The sequence below is a fragment of the Pleurodeles waltl genome, chromosome 12, assembly GCF_031143425.1.
Source record: "Pleurodeles waltl isolate 20211129_DDA chromosome 12, aPleWal1.hap1.20221129, whole genome shotgun sequence".
Classification (NCBI taxonomy): domain Eukaryota; kingdom Metazoa; phylum Chordata; class Amphibia; order Caudata; family Salamandridae; genus Pleurodeles; species Pleurodeles waltl.
This window is the reverse complement of record NC_090451.1, coordinates 85,186,892-85,207,565: the sequence shown is the minus strand read 5'-3', so window position 1 is coordinate 85,207,565 and position 20,674 is coordinate 85,186,892. Positions and strand designations below refer to the sequence as shown.

The following is a 20,674-nucleotide window of genomic DNA, read 5'->3' as shown; positions in this document are numbered from 1 at the left end:
TGTTGGGTGGCTCATCGTGTCCTAACCCTCCCCCGCCCTCTAAAAGATCTATAGGGAGGGTTCGCAGGCTGTTGAGTGCTGGACTGAGGTCTTACACGATAGGTGGATCCACAGCCAAACCTCCTAAATCTCCGAAAGGATCTGAAGGGAGTAGATGCAGAAGCCTGTAGCCCCAAAGATCTCGCAGTGGCCCTGCTGTCTTTGAAGCGTTCTAAAGCAGAGTCCGCCTTGGCCCCAAACAACTTTTCGCCGTCAAAAGGGAGGTCTAATAAACTTGCCTGGATGTTTGTTGAAAACCCCAAAGACCTTAGCCACGCATGTCCCCCGGTGGCCTCCGGAGTGCCCACTGGTACTGAGTCTGCTGTACCCCAAACAGACTGGATGATCTGTTTGGCCGCCGCTTGGGTGTCCAACAGGAGCTCGTGAAACTGCCCCTGCATATCCTGTGGCAAGTTAGGCACCACAGCTCTAGCCGTGTCCATCAGGGCATGAACATATCTACCTAGCACACAGGTAGCATTGACTGATAATAGGGCCTTTCTACAAGAAGAGAAAGTCTTTTTAGCTGCTTGCTCCATCCTCTTGGACTCCCTGTCCGATGGAGTAGCAGGAAAGCAACCAGGTGCAGAACGAGCAGAACTGGACCACGAAGCTCTCAGGAGTCAGATGTTGAGATAAAAATCCTGGATCCCCAGGAGCAACCCTGTACCTCCTTGCTACAGTCCTGGACACAGCTGGCGATGTAACATGCTTTCTCCAAACCTCCAAAATAGACTCAGTGACAGCATCATTGAAAGGGAGCAGGGGCTCTGCCGAAATGGAGGAAGGATGCAATACCTCCGTCAAAATGATTGTTTTTACTTCTGAAGATGGCAATGGAAGCTCCAAAAAATCTGCAACCTTCCTTATGACAGTGTCATAGGAAGCTGCCTCCTCTGTAAATTCACCCGGGGATGAAAGATCCCAATCAGGGGAGGTATCCAGTCCATTAGCTGAGTCCAGACCCTGAAACTCTCCCAAGGGCTCAGAAATCTCTCCTTACTCCAGTAATTGTCACTGGCATTCTTGCTCTTCCAAAAGCCTCAGTACTCTCCTCCTTGATCTCAGCCTGGCCTCCAACCTCGTCATCAACAGAGAGTTAGCCGAAGTCGATGATGCCGGCTTCAAGACAGATGGACGTGGCAAAGGAGAAGAAGGAGATACACTCTGTCCCAACCGGGACCCATCCAGTGCCAGAGTTGACTCCATCGGCACCGTCAGCATCATTTGAGGCAACGTCATCGGCGTCGAACCAGCACCCTCAGCCTGGTAGAAAGGCACAAACAGAGCTGACTTGTATGGAGCCGGCGAACACAATGAGAATACTAATGGACCCGTGGGACCAGGCAGTGCACCAGCAGGGGCCATAGCTTTATTCAAAATGATGAACATAGCATTTAGAAAAGCCGCCGGATCCACTCCTGGAGTCGGGAAGGCAGCAAACCTCTGTTCTTCTTGCAGCACTTGGGTTGGATCCGAAACCTGCGCCACCGAACCCTGAACCAACCCAGGTGAAAAATTAGTCGGAGGACTCACTGGGGACTTGACCACCTTGATCAGTGATGGCGCCGGAGAAGACTGAGGACTCTGAGGTTGGGGAGTAACAGTAGGACTGACCTCCCAGGCCGTGCGACATTGTCTAGAAGAAGACCGAGACCGATCTCTAGAAGAACGGCGACGAGAATCGTGCCGGCGCCACTTCTTGTGTGATCTCGATGACTTATGAGATGAGGAGTCCTTTTTCTTGGACCTCCAGTGATTCTTGTGTCCTTTCTTCGCTTTTGCTAAGAAAAGCTTAGCTTCTCTTTCTTATAACACCTTTGGATTCATCCTCTGGCAAGAAACGCACCCTCCCACATCGTGGTCCGAACTAAGACACCACAAACAGTCTTCATGAGGGTCTGTGACTGACATACGACCCCCACACTCACGAAGAGGCTTAAAACCTGATTTCTTAGGCAGAGACATTGTAACAAATACATTAAAACACCTTCGAAACAGTAGCTGTTCGAGAGCTAGGAAAAATCCATTAGCGTCAAAGGCACTGAAAAAAGGGAACTGACGTCAGTACACCGGCGAGGACCTCTTATTGCCACAATGATGTCAGACGGAGTTGGGTGCGGAGCTGCGCAATTGTGACATCCTCATCGAAGTGGAGAGCTGGGAAGAAAGTTTCCGTCAAATGCTGGCACATTGGGAGAATTCATAAGGTGAGGAATCCACAGGTAGTTGTATCCATCAGAAAAAAATGTTACTGGGGAAAAAGTACAATATTTACTGTGGCGTGCAGATTTTTATGTGGCTACCCCAAAATCTGCATGTTACTCCTCAAAAAATCATAACCGGTGCAATTTATAGCACCCGATGAATTCTAAACCCCAGGGATTCGGCCTAAATCAGGTCTGATAAAACCCCTACCTATCACAGCACCCCACTTATTCTCCAGACAAGTTCACCATCTCTGTTAGCTCTCAGGAGGGTTGCATCCAGGACACACCTAACGTGCAGACTATGAAATATAAAAAAGAAAAAACAAGTCTTTTCCATCTGTGCACTCAGGATCTGTGACAACATCCCTATATACATGAGGGCCGCCCCAACGCTTTCCCAATTTAGGAAACATTTGAAGACTCGCCTCCTTAAAGAATACTACATTACTCTGCAGTAAGAGTCCAGAACACATCTTCCTCTCTGTACAGTGCTCCGCTGCCTTTTGCCTAAGTTCACATTATAGAAATGACATATACATTTATACACACATTTATTCGTAATCAGTGTTTAAATGTAAATAGAGTACCTTGTGAGCAACTGGGCCTTTACTCATTAATGAGACTCCGAGGCGTAACAATGGCTCACAAAGCTGCCGCAGTGCAAGGGGGGGGGGAGCCAGAGCTCCAGGCCCCATCCAAGCACTGTACACGGGCCCCTTGCCTGAGGACTTCTGACTTGGTCCAGAGCATTAGGGCAGGGCCAGCTTTAGGGCGGTACAACCGGTGCACTGACTACCTTTAAAAATAACTTATAGGTTTAGAAGCATGTAAACTTGCTTGTTCATCCAGCAGTTTTCAGGCAACAATAAAAATGTCAATATAACTCTGGATATTAATGTTATTGCTGGTGAGAAATCAGAATTTTGTCTACTGGCAGTTTGTCCCACCGTAAAGTAGCGCAGAGGGATAATGTGCCTGCTGCAAAGAACGTGTACCATGCAGATCACAAAACTGTGAGTGAACTATGAGTAGCACTTTAAAAAAGAAAAATAAATATATGTCAGAGAGGGGCTATGGAGAGGTGGGGGACCCTGTTAGAGAGTGGTAGGGAGGGAATATTTGGAGAAGGTCGCATAGGGAAGGGGCACCAAAAATGACTGATGCACCAGGCATGACCAGGGCTGAAGTCGGCCCTGCGTGGGGATCCCCCTTCGTGTATTTTGTTGGGTGGCCCCTCAAGTTTCCTTACGCCACTGATGGTACTTGCATTTGTTTGTTGTTGCAATATTAAAAAAACCTAGAATTATACATGGGGCAGACAGGCGCCTTCTTATTAGATATCCAAAATATTGCCATGAATGCTGTGATTGGCATTAAGCAAATGTAAAAGTTGGAAAGGGAGAATGCGTGTAAAGTTGGACGACAGTGCTTTAATGCTCCACCCTTATCTTTACAGTCCTCCGATGCAGGGGCGGCTCCTCCATTAGGGCAGACGTCACCCAACCCCTGCCATCAGCGGCAGCTGCAAAACCTTTTCAAGAAAACAATAATAAACTGTGTTTATTATTGTTTTCTTGAAAAGGGGCGGGCCATTGGGGGTGACGAGCAGTGAGGGGGAGTGCGCATGTATGTTTGGCCGGCCAAACACACATGCACAGTAGGCTTGCTCCAGCCCAGCAACACAGTTGCCAGGTTGGAGAGAGCCTGCACAGGCTCTCAGTCTGCCTGGGAGCGCCCTGGCTGGGCGCTCCCAGCCAATTCTAATGCTGCTTTGAGCAGCATCAGGATTAGCCAGAGGGCAGGCTGGGAGCCTGTGCCTGCAGCGAGGAGACGGAGGAGCGGAGAGGTTCGCGGCAGAAGTGGTAAGTGTTTTGTTAATTTTTTTTAATTTAAATGTTATTTAACCCCTTCTCACCACCACCCCCCCTCCTCTCTCGCGTGGCGCCCCGCCCATTCTGGTTGCCACGAGCCCTGACCGCTCCGATGCTATAGGAAACTATACCCACTGCCTCACTTTCCCTTAAAATACCACTTTCTACTTTTCTATTATGTTCCTTCTCGTTTGCATAGTGTGCTGGTACCTGGAGTCCGGCCTTTCCTCGTCCGCTCGGCTATAGGCCGAGTCTGCACATGGAATATGATGTGGAAATGACTCAGTGGTGTAACGAAACTTGAGGGCTCCCCTGCAAAGTACATGGAGGGGTCCCTCCTGTCTTACTCAGGTGCTCTCAGGCCCGGGTACTGGGGCTGCGGGGGCCTTTGTTACGCCACTGAAATTACTGCGCGGGGAAGTGGTGAGTGGTATAACACTGTACCTAGCCAGGCGGGAACGAGGGCAGCCTCTTGGAAACCTTCTGATCTGACTGACGGCACACAGAAGCAGCCTTAAAGCCTTCGCAAATGGATTTACCCTCTCCTAGGTCTTCAGCACTTACAGGCACTTTACGCATGCCCACTGGAATACCATGCTGCTGCCGTCTTGTTTTCGGCATAATCACGTACTGTCGCATGCGTTACATAATCCACTATCTGATGAATAATTTGAATATTGCATCAAAGATTGTCTCCGCCTGAAACGGATCAAAACAATTACACATAGCGCCAAACCGTGTTTGAGTGCACTGGTAGATGCTGGTAAAGGTTAACAGGGTCTTTTAATTTCTGATTGCTATCCTTTAGTGATAAATTGATGCTAATGAGGGCAACTCTGCCCAGACTGTATTACTAGGGGTTGTAATGACAGACTAACGAAATAATATTGTCGTATACTGTGCCACTGTATATCGCATATTTTGCCTTTTCTTGCCGCATACGTTTGTTTGCCGCACAATCTGGCCCTCCATGGTAGCGTAATCCTAGTGCCCCGTCTATAATGCATACATTGTATTTGTTACAGACACGGCCAGAGACACACACATGTCCGCATGCGCAGTTGTAGATACAGCACTTTAATAAGCACGAGCCTCTTGTGCCATACACGTAAAAGCTCAGCAGGGGCAGCAGTCCTGGGAAAGAGGCTGGCATCAGCAGAATTCCCTATCAGGCTTCCTGTGGACATTCCAGCTGGGTGCTGCGCCCATTCCTTCCTGCTGGCATCTCACACAAGAGCTAACACAGAGCTAGAACATCTTTCAATCCCAGACCCAGAATGCAGAGCATGGTCACCCATAGGCAGGGATCCTTACCCTCTCCGGGAATGTCCACTCAAAGGAACGGGTGTAGCAGCGGGCCAAACTTCAATCTAGAGCACAATTATGATAATATGTTACCAGAAAATCCGTGTATTTTAGGTGTAATCTGAAAAACTATTTATGAGACCGTCTGCCGTTGCACCGAAAGTGATATTTCTCTATAGAAGCAAACTCAGTGCGTAATTTGAGGTGGTAATTTGAGGTGGTGGTTGCCACCACTACTCGTGCTTTGGGTACCGACACTTATTTTAGCTCTACAGACATTTCCCTAGAGCAAGAGAAGGAAAAACACAAAGGGAAAGAAGGAGAACGGCGGAAACACCGAAACAAACAAGCATTGGCTAAGCCAATAGGTCTTGCCTTTGGGACGTTAATGGCTTTGCTAATGGTTTTAGCCATGCATCCCTAATGCTGTGCTGCATGTTAAAGAACAAAAAAAACTTAGGAAGTTGCCGGAGGGATGGGCAGTTTGGGACCCCTTCCTATGCCAGTTATCACCTGCCCTCGCTACATGGGCATTTGGAGGCTGCTGTAACAAACGTGGCGACTTTAAGCGCTACAATAGATATTTACAACCAAAGCGGGGCGTTGTGAACCTGCCACCCCACCTCTCGCGTTAGTAGCTCGAGCGAGGGGGTTAGTGGGTTCACTGGGGTGTTCTGTGTCATGTCAGCATCTAAAGGGAGTTTACTTTTCCTTTTCCACTTCCTTTGACTTTAGTTGGAGAGGCAGGTCAATGGAAGAGAATAGTATGATGGAGCTATGGGACGACGGACAGGAGAGTACAAAAGGAAGGGGGAGCGGCGGGGTGAGAGGATGAATGGGAGCGGAGAGGGAAGGATAGGGTATAGGTGGGCAAAAGAAAGGCAAAGATATAAAGAGAAGGGTGGATCGGCAGTCAGGTGGATGAATGAATGGAAAGAGTTTAAACTGAACGGATTGATGGAGAGGAGTCAGGGAGAGAAGGATGGATAGCTGGGTAGGTGGATGGAGGGATAGATGCAGAGATGAGGGGATGAATGGAGCTGGAGTGGCTGGATGGAGGGAGAGAGGGGTAGATGAATAAATGGGAAGAGTGGTGAATGCCTGAGAGAAGGTTGGAGGGAGGGATGGACAGAGAGAAGGGCGGGAGATAGATGGGTAGGTGGATGGAGGGATAGATGCAGAGATGAGGGGGTGGATGGAGCTGGAGTGGCTGGATGGAGGGGGAGAGGGGTACATGAATAAATGGGAAGAGTGGTGAATGCCTGAGAGAAGGTTGGAGGGAGGGAGGGACGGACGCAGAGAAGGGCGGGAGATAAATGGGTAGGTGGATGGAAGGAAGAGTGGATGGAGAGGAGGATAAGAGCTAGGTGTGTATGTAGGTGGATGAAGATGAGGAGGGATCGATGGCCAGAAGGAGAGAGTTCAGATTGAAGTGACGGATCAGAAGGATGGATGCAGAGATGATTGGATGGATGGAACTAAGGATGGCTGAATGGAAGGGGAGAAGAATGGAGGGAGGGACAGACGGAAAGAAGGATAATAGATAGGTCGGAAGGTGGCTAGGGAGATGGATGGATCGATGGACAGATAGATGAATGGAAAGAGTATAGATTGAGGGGGTGGATGAGAGGATAGAGGGGGGTTGATGCAGAGAAGTGTGGATGGATGGAGGTATTGATGGTCGGATGGAAGGGGAGAGGGACCGATGTATAAATAAAGAGCGTGATGGATGCCTGAGAGAAGGATGAATACAAAGAAGGATGGAGAGCAGGTTTGATGATGAAAGGAAGGGATGATGGAGAGACGGGTGGATGGAGAAAATGAAGGATGGATTAATAATGGATTGATGGATGAGTGGATGGAAGGAAGGAGGGGAAAAGACAGGCAAACAAAATAAATTGAAAGAAGGATGAATGGGGGAAACGACTGAAAGAAAGCTCTGCCAGACCTTGGTATGTTTTCACACCCTGGATGAAGTCTGCTTTATTCAGGGTTGTTTTTAAACTCGGCTCAGTGAAAAGTGCTCTTAAATCTAGTGAAAGGTCTCACTTGACATCCCCTTCCGAAGTCTAGCTATCTTGCTGTTCTTGCGAATCTTTTAAACCCTCACTGGTCCTTATGTGTTTGTTTCTAACTGCACGTCAACACAGTTTAATACATAATTGTCTCATATACAAGAAACAGAAGGAATACAGGCTGCCTTTGATACGGTTGACCATGACGCCCTAACTCAAAGACTCCATGAAGCCGGCATACAAGGGATTGCTCTCGACTGGATTACTTCCTATATTTAAAAAAGAGCAAATATCATCCACTCGCCCCCTTCTCGTCCGAACCCTACCTCACAAAAGCAGGGGTCCCCCAAGGGTCAATCATCTCACCTTTGCTTTTCAACATCTACATGATATCTTTACCAGAACTGATCAATGATTTCCATCTCACATGCTACAACTATGCAGATGACACACAAATACTACTTAAATTAGAAGACCCCAAAAACATTGAAAACTCAGAAATCTTCAGTTGCCTCAGAGCCGTTGATCAGTGGATGACCTGGAGCCATCTCAAACTAAATACCTCCAAAACAGAAATACTCATATGTGGTGACTGGAAAAATTATGACCCTCTGTGTGTCTGGCCTGACGATATCGGACCACCTCCACAATTATCCAAGGAAGTAAAAACCTAGGAATCATCATGGATTCCAAGCTAACTATGAATGCCCAAGTAGACAAATTAGCACGCACAAGCTTCATCACCTTGAAGACTTTACGACGCATCTTCCCCCACCTCGGATTTCCACACAAGGTGCAAGCTACTATCTCACTTGTACTATCCAAACTGGATTATGCCAATAGCCTCTACCATGGATCATCTCTACCTGTTATGAAAAAACTACAACGTATCCAGAATTCCGCAGCCAGGCTACTACTATATATAAAGCCGCAAGCCCACATCTCCCCTGCCTTGAGAGCACTACACTGGTTACCCGTTGCCAGAAGATGCACTTTCAAGCTGCTTTGTTTCACCCACAAAGCTATACATGGAACAGGACCGCTTTTTATCAGAAAGAAAATTACCAAATACATCCAACAAAGAACCCTTCGCTCAAGATTGGCACCCCGCCTTAGAACACCACCATACAAGAAAAAGACTGTAGGTGGTACATCCTTCTCCGTCCAAGCAGCCAAACTATGGAATTCATTACTCCCAACTACAAGAGCCACAGATAACTTTCTTGTCTTCAGAAAACTACTCAAGAGTTGGCTCTTTCCTTCATAACCACCTTTTTCAAACAACTATGAACTGCATATGCCTATGTGGATAAATATTTTTTTCAGATTATATGTATATTTCTATTTATTTATAGTTTCTTTGGAAAATATGTATTGCTACTGTCATAACAATAAAATACACACACACTCCTTAAACCTGTCTGACTAAGTATTTTTTTTACCCATGATTCTAATTATGTATTGTATGTGCATATGTGTGTGTATTCATGTGTGTGTGTGTGTGTGTGTGTGTGTAAATATATATATATATATATGTGTGTGTATGTATGTGTATATGTTGTTTCTGTGCTTGGCATGTTCGTGGATCCTTGCATGGCTCCTGGTTTTTGGGTTGTTATACTAGATATCTATGAACTCCTGCTCTCATCTTATCACACTTATCTACTCATCACTCTTATGTCATGTCTCTATCAAACTATCCTCCATTCTCACTCTGACTCATCCCAAATCCCTTCTACCACTTTCATCTCCTAAATATCTCTGCCTAAGCTCTTCCCTCCACATCTAACTCACCAAACCTCACTCTACCTCTGTGACCTCCCACACAACCCTACTAAATTCTCTAGCATTCATCTCACCCTGCTACTATGCTCTCCCTAACCCTTCCACATACTCTTCCCCCTCCACCCCCCTTTATTCATCCCAAGCCTTTGGGTTGAGTAAATGAAGGATATACTCCAAATTAACACTTCTGGATTTCTTTCCTCCTCCACCCCTCCATTACTCCAGTCAATCTAACTAACAAACTCTCATATCCGCGGCTCAAATTAACTCATAATAATACTAAAACTGTACTCATTATTAAACAATACTAATCCATCACTAATTCTTGTTGGGTTCCGGAGTAGCGTGCTACTCATCGAAAAGCGATTCGACGCCTCGTCAGGGGTAGTAAGCGCTATATAAATACGATTACAATACAATACAAAGCCTGGGGAGAAAGCAAAATGGAAAGGTGGATGGAAAAAGACAATAATCGAGGTATGGAAGGAAAGAACAAAAGGAAGACGGCCCACATCCTGTTCCCCAAACGAGTGTCGACCTGACCCGGTCCTTCAATATTAATTTGGATATCTTCCGAGGCGAGAGCATTTCATTATTCCTGTGACTTCTCTGCAAGAAAACCAAACCCAACGGTTCCAGAATGGAAAGCAGGTTCCATTACACGGGGAACTCCCCAGGCCTGCAATGAGGGAGCATGATACTTAACCACCCCGCCATGCCCTGCATACCCGGTGGCAGCCTCTGTGCTGTGGCCTTCTGCTCCCAGTACCATCTAAGGTGGGCTGCCCAGGGCTCCAGGAAGGGCAAACTGCCCACCAGCGTGCATGTGTCCATCCTGTGTCCGGCCCTGCGTCCCACAGCCTCTGACGGGAAATGCCACCCTCGGAGGTGCCGCAGCAGGCACAGCAGCAAAAGTGAAAGCACTCGAGGAAGAGTGGGCTGAGAGGTGGCACCCAGAAATGCTCAGTCTAATTTCAGAAGTGCGGCTACCATTATCCCGGCTTCCCCAGCTGACAAAGAGAGAGCGTGTGATTCTGTGCTTTCTGATGTATCTAAAAGCGCATATTGCACCCCAGCCAGCCTTGCTGCACAGAGGTTACACACTAAGTAGTGCACAACATGCAGACTTTTATGTAGCAGGGGGAGTTCTCATAATACCGGACTTCTTTTAAATGTAATATGAAGAAAGAGATTAAATAGCATTTTTATGGGACACCTGGGCAAAGGGGGGGTTTCCGTATATACCGCATGTTGACTACTAATGCATCGCAGCCCCTTGATAAGCTTCGTACACGATGGGAGCAATGGGTGGGCCTGATGACAGATGAGGGATGGAGCAACACCTTGATGGCCCCAAGACTGTTGACTATGACCTCCCGTCTTAGACTGGTGCAGACTTACTTTCTCCACGCTGCATATCTTTCCCCCAAAAGGCTGCACAAGGCCGGCCCTTGGCCACAAGCGGAGTGCCTCCGGTGTGCGAGCCCGACGGATGGTTTTTTTCTCATGGCGTGGGCATGCCCTTATATTACTGCCTACTGGCGCGCAGTGTTGGCGGAGGTGTCCAGGGTCTTACAGGTGGAGAACGAGCCCGCTCCATTGCCAATCCTACTGGAGGTTCTTGAGGGAGTGGGCTCCAACAGGGTGGAGCGTGCCTTTGTAGGAATGGCTTGTTTGGTGGCCAAAACGGACATTGCTTCAGGCTGGAGAGCGGAGTTGGCCCCGCGCTGGCGAAAGGGCGCCAGAGGGTGGACTGGTGCGCCTCAGAGGAAAAACTTGTTTATGAAACAAGGGGTTGTCCTGCCAAATATGAACGGGTGTGGGGAGATGGATGGGATCCTGGGGGGATGATACCGGGCGTGACCCCTCGGTGTGAGAATGGGGGTGCGCACCCAGGACTTCATGGTGGTTATTAGTCCTGTGACTATGATATATCTGTGTAGTGTTCAATCAAAGAAGAGCAAATGTGACTAGTTGTGTTGTGCTGTGGTGTTTCATTGTTCTGCAACAAAATCAATAAAGCTGCTTTATTTGAAAAAAATAGAATTTTTACTTGACATGTGCCAGTGGCTACATTGCAAATATCCCAATCGGGCGATAGGGAACATCTATCAGCGGTGCTGTGTGGGTCCCGCAGCAGCAGAGGTCATTAAGTAGCTTTTATTGGAGGTCAGTTTCTCTGGCAGGCTCGCTTGTGTTATTGCCACAAAACGATAAAGAAGAACGGAGCAACAAAAAAACACGAGCGCACTGTGTTACAGCCAGAAACCAACCAAAAAATAGTGCGCCAAACGTAACTTTAATGGCCAGTAGCGCAATGACACATGTAATAGGGCAATTGTCCATGGAAGGGAACAAGACACCAGGAGACAAAAAGAAACGATTCACCACTGAAAAGACAGGAATTTCTAAAGGCACACAAAGGAACCAATGACAAGTGGTAGGCGTGCTAAAAGACCACACAGTAAAGACAGCATGTCTTGAAGAGACAGCACATGCGTTGCCTAGGCGAGACCTAAGAAAGCTGCAAGACTGAGAAAAGGGATAGGAAGTGTGTGGTAGTGAATTATAGTGGTATGAGGTGGATTCCTGACTATCTGGCATTGAAATTGGGTGCACTGGTGCCGTACTTGAGCTTCCGAGCAGAGCTTTGGGCACTAGCTCTTATTTTTCTACAAATTAACACTGAGTATATGGCTGAAACAACAAGCAATGGCAGAGCCAATAGGTCTCACCTATGCAAGAGCTATTGGCTGTGCCAAAGTATTCTAGCCATGTTGTATACCAGCGTGGCTTCTGTTTAGCATGGCTAAGGGTTGGTGATGTAGAGGAGAGTGGCGCAAAATGGAGCAGCAAAGAGTGGAGTGACATAGAGTGGCATACAGTGGAGTGCCATAGAGTTCAGTAGAGTGGAGTAGAGTAGCATAGTGTGGAGTGGATGGGGGTAGAGTGGAGAGGCATTGAATGGAGGGACATAGAGTAGAGTGTCGTACAGTGTTGTTCTATAGAGTGGAGTAGAGTGTTGTAGAGAGGAGGGGTAAAGACTGGAGGGTTGTAGAGTGGAGGGGAGAAGAGTAAAGTGGAAGTGCATATACTGGCGGAGAATAATGTGGAAAACAGTTGAGTGACAGAGTCTAGAAGAGTGTTGTAGAGTAGAGTAGGTTGTCGTACCATAGAGTGCCATACAGTGTAGCGGCATAGAGTGGAGTGTCTCGGAGTGGAGTAGAGTGCATAGAACTGAGCAGAGTATTGTAGAATGGTGTGGCGTAAATTGGAGTATTGTAAAGTGTCAAAAAGTGGCACAGAGTAGGGTGTCATAAAGAGAGTGGCGTAAAGTGAAGTGATGAAAATGGTGTGACCTACAGTGGAGAGACGTAGAGTGGCGTAAAGTGGAGTGGAGTGCCACAGAGTGCTCTAGAGTGGAAGAGAGTGGAGTAGAGTAGCGTACTGTGGCACAGAATGACGTAGAATGGACAGAAGGAGAGTGCAGAGGCATAGAGTGGAGGGGCATTGAGTATTGCACAGTGTCCTGGAATAGAGTGGAGTAGAGTGTCGTAGATAGGAGGGGAGTGTAGTGGAGGTGTGAAGAGTGGAGAGCGCTGAGTGGAGTAGAGTGGAAGGGCACAGACTGAAGGGACATAGAATGGAGTATAGTGGAGCGGCATAGAGTGGAGTAGAGTGTTGCAGATTGTCGTAGAGCGGTGTGGAGTGGCATAGAGTGGAATAGAGTGTAGTGGAATAGAGTCAGGTAGAGTGGTGTGGCATAGAGTGGAATGGCGTAGAGTAAAGGGCGTGGAGTAAAGTGTTGTGGAGTAAAGTGGCATAGAGTGGAGGGGCGTGGAGTGAAGAGGCATAGAGTGGAGCTGCATAGAGTCCAGGGGCATGGAGTGTTGTGGCGCTGAGTGAAGTGTTGTAGAGCAGAGTGACGTAGAGTGGCATAGACTGTCACAGAGTGGAAGGGCAGAGTGGAGTGATGGAGAATGGAGTGGTGTAGAGTGGTGTAGCTTAGAGTAGTGTAGCGTAGAGTGGTGTAAAGTGTTGTAGAGTGTAGTAAAGTGTCAGAGTGGAGTAGAGTGGTCTAGAGTGGAGTAGAGGGGTCTAAAGTGAAGTAGTATAGAATGTTGTAGAGTGGCCTAAAGTGAAGTGGCATAGAGTGTCATAGAATGCAGTAGAGTGGCACAGAGTTAAGTCAGATAGAGAGGGGGAGAGTGTTGTAGAATGGCACAGAGTCGAGTGGCACAGAGTGGAGTGGAGTAGAAGAGACTATCACAGAGTGGAGAAGAAGGTTGTAGAAGGGAATGGCATAGAGTGGAGTGGCATAGAGTTGAATGGTATGAATGGGGTGGCATAGAGTAGAGTAGTGTAGAGTTGAGTGGCTTAGAGGGGTATGGGGCGGAGAGAAGTAGAGTGGCATGGAATAGAGTGAAGTAGAGTATTGTAGAGTGGAGTAGAGTTGTAGAGTGGAGTACAGTATTGTAGAGTGGAGTAGAATGTCATAGAGTGGAGTGGCGTACAGCCAACTGAAGTAGGGCAGAGGGGAGTAGAGTGTTGTGGAGTAGAATGCTGTAGAGTGGGGTGGCAAAAAGTGGACTAGAGTGTCATAGAGTGGAGTATACATGGTTTGGTAGTGCACTGCCATTATAGACCACATTTTCAAATCAAATGGCCATTACATTTGCACAGACATACAGCTTTATTGAGAAAACCATACAGTGCACAAATGATAATGTGTGGAAATGGCATCACTCAGTGTATTGGTTTGTTTTGGTCATATTAAAATATTTTTTGAACCACATTTCAGAATTACTAAACCTAGACTTCATTAGTGCTTTGCTGCATCTGATTTATTCTTAACCACTTCTGTGCCTTGGACGAGATGATCTTGTCCAAGGCTACAGTTCCCCTGTGCCTTGGACGAGATCATCTCGTCCATGGCACAGGGGAACTTGGGGGCGTGCTAGCGCGCCCCCGTGCACCCCCCTCCCCCCCATGTCGGGGATGGAAGGGGAAGACCTTCCCCATCCACCCCCGACCCCCCCCCCCCCCTGTGACGTCAGCGCGCGCGCGCGCGCTGATTAGTCACAGGGGCCTCCCTCGTCGCGCTGGAAGCTCTGCTTCCAGCGCGATTGAAAAAGAAATGCAAAAGCATTTCTCTTTCAATCACTTGGGAGGCCCGGAGGGGCTTCAAAGGGAAGGAAAAGTATTTCCTTCCCTTTGAAGTCTCTCCGAGGGTTTCAAAAGCCGGATTGCTTGCCTGGGGGCAGATCGGCCTATTATTAGGCCGAACTGCCCCCAGGGCGGGCAGAACCCTCTAGGCGCCAGGGCAATTTTTTTTTTGTGTTTTTTTTTTTTTTTTTTTGTTTCTTTTTTTAGAGATGGGGAGCGACCCATCAGGCAAGGGTCGCTCCCCTGGGGGGCAAATTGTATTTAGACCATTTCTGCCCCCCTGGGGGCAGATTGGCCAATTTTAGGTCAATCTGCCCCCAAGGGGACAGAAACCACTAGGCACCGGGGATTTGTTTTTTGGCGCCAATGTCACGCAGGGGGAGCGACCCCGTAGGCAAGGGTCGCTCCCGGGGGGGGTGGGGGCTGGGGGGGCAAATTTATTTTAGGCCATTTCTGCCCCCCCAGGGGGCAGATCGGCCTATTATTAGGCCGAACTGCCCCCAGGGGGGGCAGAACCCTCTAGGCACCAGGGCAAATTTTTTTGTTGTGTTTTTTGTTGTTGTTTTTTTCGAGATGGGGAGCGACCCATCAGGCAAGGGTCGCTCCCCTGGGGGGCAAATTGTATTTAGGCCATTTCTGCCCCCCTTGGGGGCAGATTGGCCGATTTTAGGTCAATCTGCCCCCAAGGGGGCAGAAACCACTAGGCACCTGGGATTTGTTTTTTGGCGCCAATGTCACGCAGGGGGAATGACCCCGTAGGCAAGGGTCGCTCCCGAGGGGGTGGGGGCTGGGGGGGGGCAAATTTATTTTAGGGCATTTCTGCCCCCCCCCCCCTCCCGGGGCCGGCTGAGCTAGAGGCCAAACTCCACAGGTAGGCACTTTGCAAAAAACACCTCTGTTTTCTGTGAAAAAATATGTTCTGTCCACGTTGTGTTTTGGGCCATTTCCTTTCGTGGGCGCTAGGCCTACCCACAGAAGTGAGGTACCATTTTTATTGAGAGACTTAGGGGAACGCTGGGTGGAAGGAAATTTGTGGCTCCTCTCAGATTCCAGAACTTTCTGCCACTGAAATGTGAGGAACATGTGTTTTTTTAGCCACATTTTGAGGTTTGCAAAGGATTCTGGGTAACAGAACCTGGTCCGAGCCCCGCAAGTCACCCCTCCTTGGATTCCCCTAGGTCTCTAGTTTTCAGAAATGCACAGGTTTGGTAGGTTTCCCTAGGTGCCGGCTGAGCTACAGGCCAAAATCCACAGGTAGGCACTGTTTTCTTTCAAAATATGGGATGTGTCCACGTTGCGTTTTGGGGCGTTTCCTGTTGCGGGCGCTAGGCTTACCCACGCAAGTGAGGTATCATTTTTATCGAGAGACTTGGGGGAACGCTGGGTGGAAGGAAATTTGTGGCTCCTCTCAGATTCCAGAACTTTCTGCCACAGAAATGTGAGGAACATGTGTTTTTTTAGCCAAATTTTGAGGTTTGCAAAGGATTCTGGGTAACAGAACCTGGTCCGAGCCCCGCAAGTCACCCCTCCTTGGATTCCCCTAGGTCTATAGTTTTCAGAAATGCACAGGTTTGGTAGGTTTCCCTAGGTGCCGGCTGAGCTAGAGGCCAAAATCTACAGGTAGGCACTTCGCAAAAAACACCTCTGTTTTCTTCCATAATTTTGGATGTGTCCACGTTGCACTTTGGGGTGTTTCCTGTCGCCGGCGCTAGGCCTACCCATTCAAGTGAGGTATCATTTTTATCGGGAGACTTGGGGGAACGCTGGGTGGAAGGAAATTTGTGGCTCCTCTCAGATTCCAGAACTTTCTGCCACAGAAATGTGAGGAACATGTGTTTTTTTAGCCAAATTTTGAGGTTTGCAAAGGATTCTGGGTAACAGAACCTGGTCCGAGCCCCGCAAGTCACCCCATCTTGGATTCCCCTAGGTCTCTAGTTTTCAGAAATGCACAGGTTTGGTAGGTTTCCCTAGGTGCCGGCTGAGCTAGAGGCCAAAATCTACAGGTAGGCACTTCGCAAAAAACACCTCTGTTTTCCTCCAAAATTTTGGACGTGTCCACGTTGCGCTTTGGGGTGTTTCCTGTCGCCGGCGCTAGGCCTACCCACGCAAGTGAGGTATCATTTTTATCGGGAGACTTGGGGGAACGCTGGGTGGAAGGAAATTTGTGGCTCCTCTCAGATTCCAGAACTTTCTGCCACAGAAATGTGAGGAACATGTGTTTATTTACCCAAATTTTGAGGTTTGCAAAGGATTCTGGGTAACAGAACCTGGTCCGAGCCCCGCAAGTCACCCCATCTTGGATTCCCCTAGGTCTCTAGTTTTCAGAAATGCACAGGTTTGGTAGGTTTCCCTAGGTGCCGGCTGAGCTAGAGGCCAAAATCTACAGGTAGGCACTTCGCAAAAAACACCTCTGTTTTCTTCCAAAATTTTGGACGTGTCCACGTTGCGCTTTGGGGTGTTTCCTGTCGCCGGCGCTAGGCCTACCCACGCAAGTGAGGTATCATTTTTATCGGGAGACTTGGGGGAACGCTGGGTGGAAGGAAATTTGTGGCTCCTCTCAGATTCCAGAACTTTCTGCCACAGAAATGTGAGGAACATGTGTTTTTTTAGCCAAATTTTGAGGTTTGCAAAGGATTCTGGGTAAAAGAACCTGGTCCGAGCCCCGCAAGTCACCCCTCCTTGGATTCCCCTAGGTCTCTAGTTTTCAGAAATGCACAGGTTTGGTAGGTTTCCCTAGGTGCCGGCTGAGCTAGAGGCCAAAATCTACAGGTAGGCACTTCGCAAAAAACACCTCTGTTTTCTTCCAAACTTTTGGATGTGTCCACGTTGCGCTTTGGGGCGTTTCCTGTCGCGGGCGCTAGGCCTACCCACGCAAGTGAGGTATCATTTTTATCGGGAGACTTGGGGGAACGCTGGGTGGAAGGAAATTTGTGGCTCCTCTCAGATTCCAGAACTTTCTGCCACAGAAATGTGAGGAACATGTGTTTTTTTAGCCAAATTTTGAGGTTTACAAAGGATTCTGGATAACAGAACCTGGTCCGAGCCCCGCAAGTCACCCCATCTTGGATTCCCCTAGGTCTCTATTTTTCAGAAATGCACAGGTTTGGTAGGTTTCCCTAGGTGCCGGCTGAGCTAGAGGCCAAAATCTACAGGTAGGCCCTTCGCAAAAAACACCTCTGTTTTCTTCCAAAATTTTGGACGTGTCCACGTTGCGCTTTGGGGTGTTTCCTGTCGCCGGCGCTAGGCCTACCCACGCAAGTGAGGTATCATTTTTATCGGGAGACTTGGGGGAACGCTGGGTGGAAGGAAATTTGTGGCTCCTCTCAGATTCCAGAACTTTCTGCCACAGAAATGTGAGGAACATGTGTTTATTTACCCAAATTTTGAGGTTTGCAAAGGATTCTGGGTAACAGAACCTGGTCCGAGCCCCGCAAGTCACCCCATCTTGGATTCCCCTAGGTCTCTAGTTTTCAGAAATGCACAGGTTTGGTAGGTTTCCCTAGGTGCCGGCTGAGCTAGAGGCCAAAATCTACAGGTAGGCACTTCGCAAAAAACACCTCTGTTTTCTTCCAAAATTTTGGACGTGTCCACGTTGCGCTTTGGGGTGTTTCCTGTCGCCGGCGCTAGGCCTACCCACGCAAGTGAGGTATCATTTTTATCGGGAGACTTGGGGGAACGCTGGGTGGAAGGAAATTTGTGGCTCCTCTCAGATACCAGAACTTTCTGCCACAGAAATGTGAGGAACATGTGTTTTTTTAGCCAAATTTTGAGGTTTGCAAAGGATTCTGGGTAACAGAACCTGGTCCGAGCCCCGCAAGTCACCCCTCCTTGGATTCCCCTAGGTCTCTAGTTTTCAGAAATGCACAGGTTTGGTAGGTTTCCCTGAGCTAGAGGCCAAAATCTACAGGTAGGCACTTCGCAAAAAACACCTCTGTTTTCTTCCAAAATTTTGGATGTGTCCACGTTGCGCTTTGGTGCTTTGGTGCGTTTCCTGTCGCGGGCGCTAGGCCTACCCACGCAAGTGAGATTTCATTTTCAGTTTTACCAGAACTTTCTGCCACAGAAATGTGAGGAACATGTGTTTTTTTAGCCAAATTTTGAGGTTTGCAAAGGATTCTGGGTAACAGAACCTGGTCCGAGCCCCGCAAGTCACCCCTCCTTGGATTCCCCTAGGTCTCTAGTTTTCAGAAATGCACAGGTTTGGTAGGTTTCCCTGAGCTAGAGGCCAAAATCTACAGGTAGGCACTTCGCAAAAAACACCTCTGTTTTCTTCCAAAATTTTGGATGTGTCCACGTTGCGCTTTGGTGCGTTTCCTGTCGCGGGCGCTAGGCCTACCCACGCAAGTGAGGTATCATTTTTATCGGGAGACTTGGGGGAACGCTGGGTGGAAGGAAATTTGTGGCTCCTCTCAGATTCCAGAACTTTCTGCCACAGAAATGTGAGGAACATGTGTTTTTTTAGCCAAATTTTGAGGTTTGCAAAGGATTCTGGGTAACAGAACCTGGTCCGAGCCCCGCAAGTCACCCCATCTTGGATTCCCCTAGGTCTCTAGTTTTCAGAAATGCACAGGTTTGGTAGGTTTCCCTAGGTGCCGGCTGAGCTAGAGGCCAAAGTCTACAGGTAGGCACTTCGCAAAAAACACCTCTGTTTTCCTCCAAAATTTTGGACGTGTCCACGTTGCGCTTTGGGGTGTTTCCTGTCGCCGGCGCTAGGCCTACCCACGCAAGTGAGGTATCATTTTTATCGGGAGACTTGGGGGAACGCTGGGTGGAAGGAAATTTGTGGCTCCTCTCAGATTCCAGAACTTTCTGCCACAGAAATGTGAGGAACATGTGTTTATTTACCCAAATTTTGAGGTTTGCAAAGGATTCTGGGTAACAGAACCTGGTCCGAGCCCCGCAAGTCACCCCATCTTGGATTCCCCTAGGTCTCTAGTTTTCAGAAATGCACAGGTTTGGTAGGTTTCCCTAGGTGCCGGCTGAGCTAGAGGCCAAAATCTACAGGTAGGCACTTCGCAAAAAACACCTCTGTTTTCTTCCAAAATTTTGGACGTGTCCACGTTGCGCTTTGGGGTGTTTCCTGTCGCCGGCGCTAGGCCTACCCACGCAAGTGAGGTATCATTTTTATCGGGAGACTTGGGGGAACGCTGGGTGGAAGGAAATTTGTGGCTCCTCTCAGATTCCAGAACTTTCTGCCACAGAAATGTGAGGAACATGTGTTTTTTTAGCCAAATTTTGAGGTTTGCAAAGGATTCTGGGTAAAAGAACCTGGTCCGAGCCCAGCAAGTCACCCCTCCTTGGATTCCCCTAGGTCTCTAGTTTTCAGAAATGCACAGGTTTGGTAGGTTTCCCTAGGTGCCGGCTGAGCTAGAGGCCAAAATCTACAGGTAGGCACTTCGCAAAAAACACCTCTGTTTTCTTCCAAACTTTTGGATGTGTCCACGTTGCGCTTTGGGGCGTTTCCTGTCGCGGGCGCTAGGCCTACCCACGCAAGTGAGGTATCATTTTTATCAGGAGACTTGGGGGAACGCTGGGTGGAAGGAAATTTGTGGCTCCTCTCAGATTCCAGAACTTTCTGCCACAGAAATGTGAGGAACATGTGTTTTTTTAGCCAAATTATGAGGTTTACAAAGGATTCTGGATAACAGAACCTGGTCCGAGCCCCGCAAGTCACCCCATCTTGGATTCCCCTAGGTCTCTAGTTTTCAGAAATGCACAGGTTTGGTAGGTTTCCCTAGGTGCCGGCTGAGCTAGAGGCCAAAATCTACAGGTAGGCCCTTCGCAAAAAACACCTCTGTTTTCTTCCAAAATTTTGGACGTGTCCACGTTGCGCTTTGGGGTGTTTCCTGTCGCCGGCGCTAGGCCTACCCACGCAAGTGAGGTATCATTTTTATCGGGAGACTTGGGGGAACGCTGGGTGGAAGGAAATTTGTGGCTCCGCTCAGATTCCAGAACTTTCTGCCACAGAAATGTGAGGAACATGTGTTTATTTACCCAAATTTTGAGGTTTGCAAAGGATTCTGGGTAACAGAACCTGGTCCGAGCCCCGCAAGTCACCCCATCTTGGATTCCCCTAGGTCTCTAGTTTTCAGAAATGCACAGGTTTGGTAGGTTTCCCTAGGTGCCGGCTGAGCTAGAGGCCAAAATCTACAGGTAGGCACTTCGCAAAAAACACCTCTGTTTTCTTCCAAAATTTTGGACGTGTCCACGTTGCGCTTTGGGGTGTTTCCTGTCGCCGGCGCTAGGCCTACCCACGCAAGTGAGGTATCATTTTTATCGGGAG

General features: G+C 48.4%; 1 long non-coding RNA gene across 1 annotated transcript in view; it reads left to right on the top strand.

Moving 5' to 3' along the window:
- Positions 1-4,053: 4,053 nt before the first annotated feature.
- The window catches only part of LOC138267457 (uncharacterized), a 40,107-nt gene continuing 23,486 nt past the window's right edge, over positions 4,054-20,674 (top strand). Inside the window, exon 1 of the long non-coding RNA XR_011199807.1 lies at positions 4,054-4,111. This is a non-coding gene — a long non-coding RNA (uncharacterized lncRNA). The remainder of the gene's footprint in view (positions 4,112-20,674) is intronic.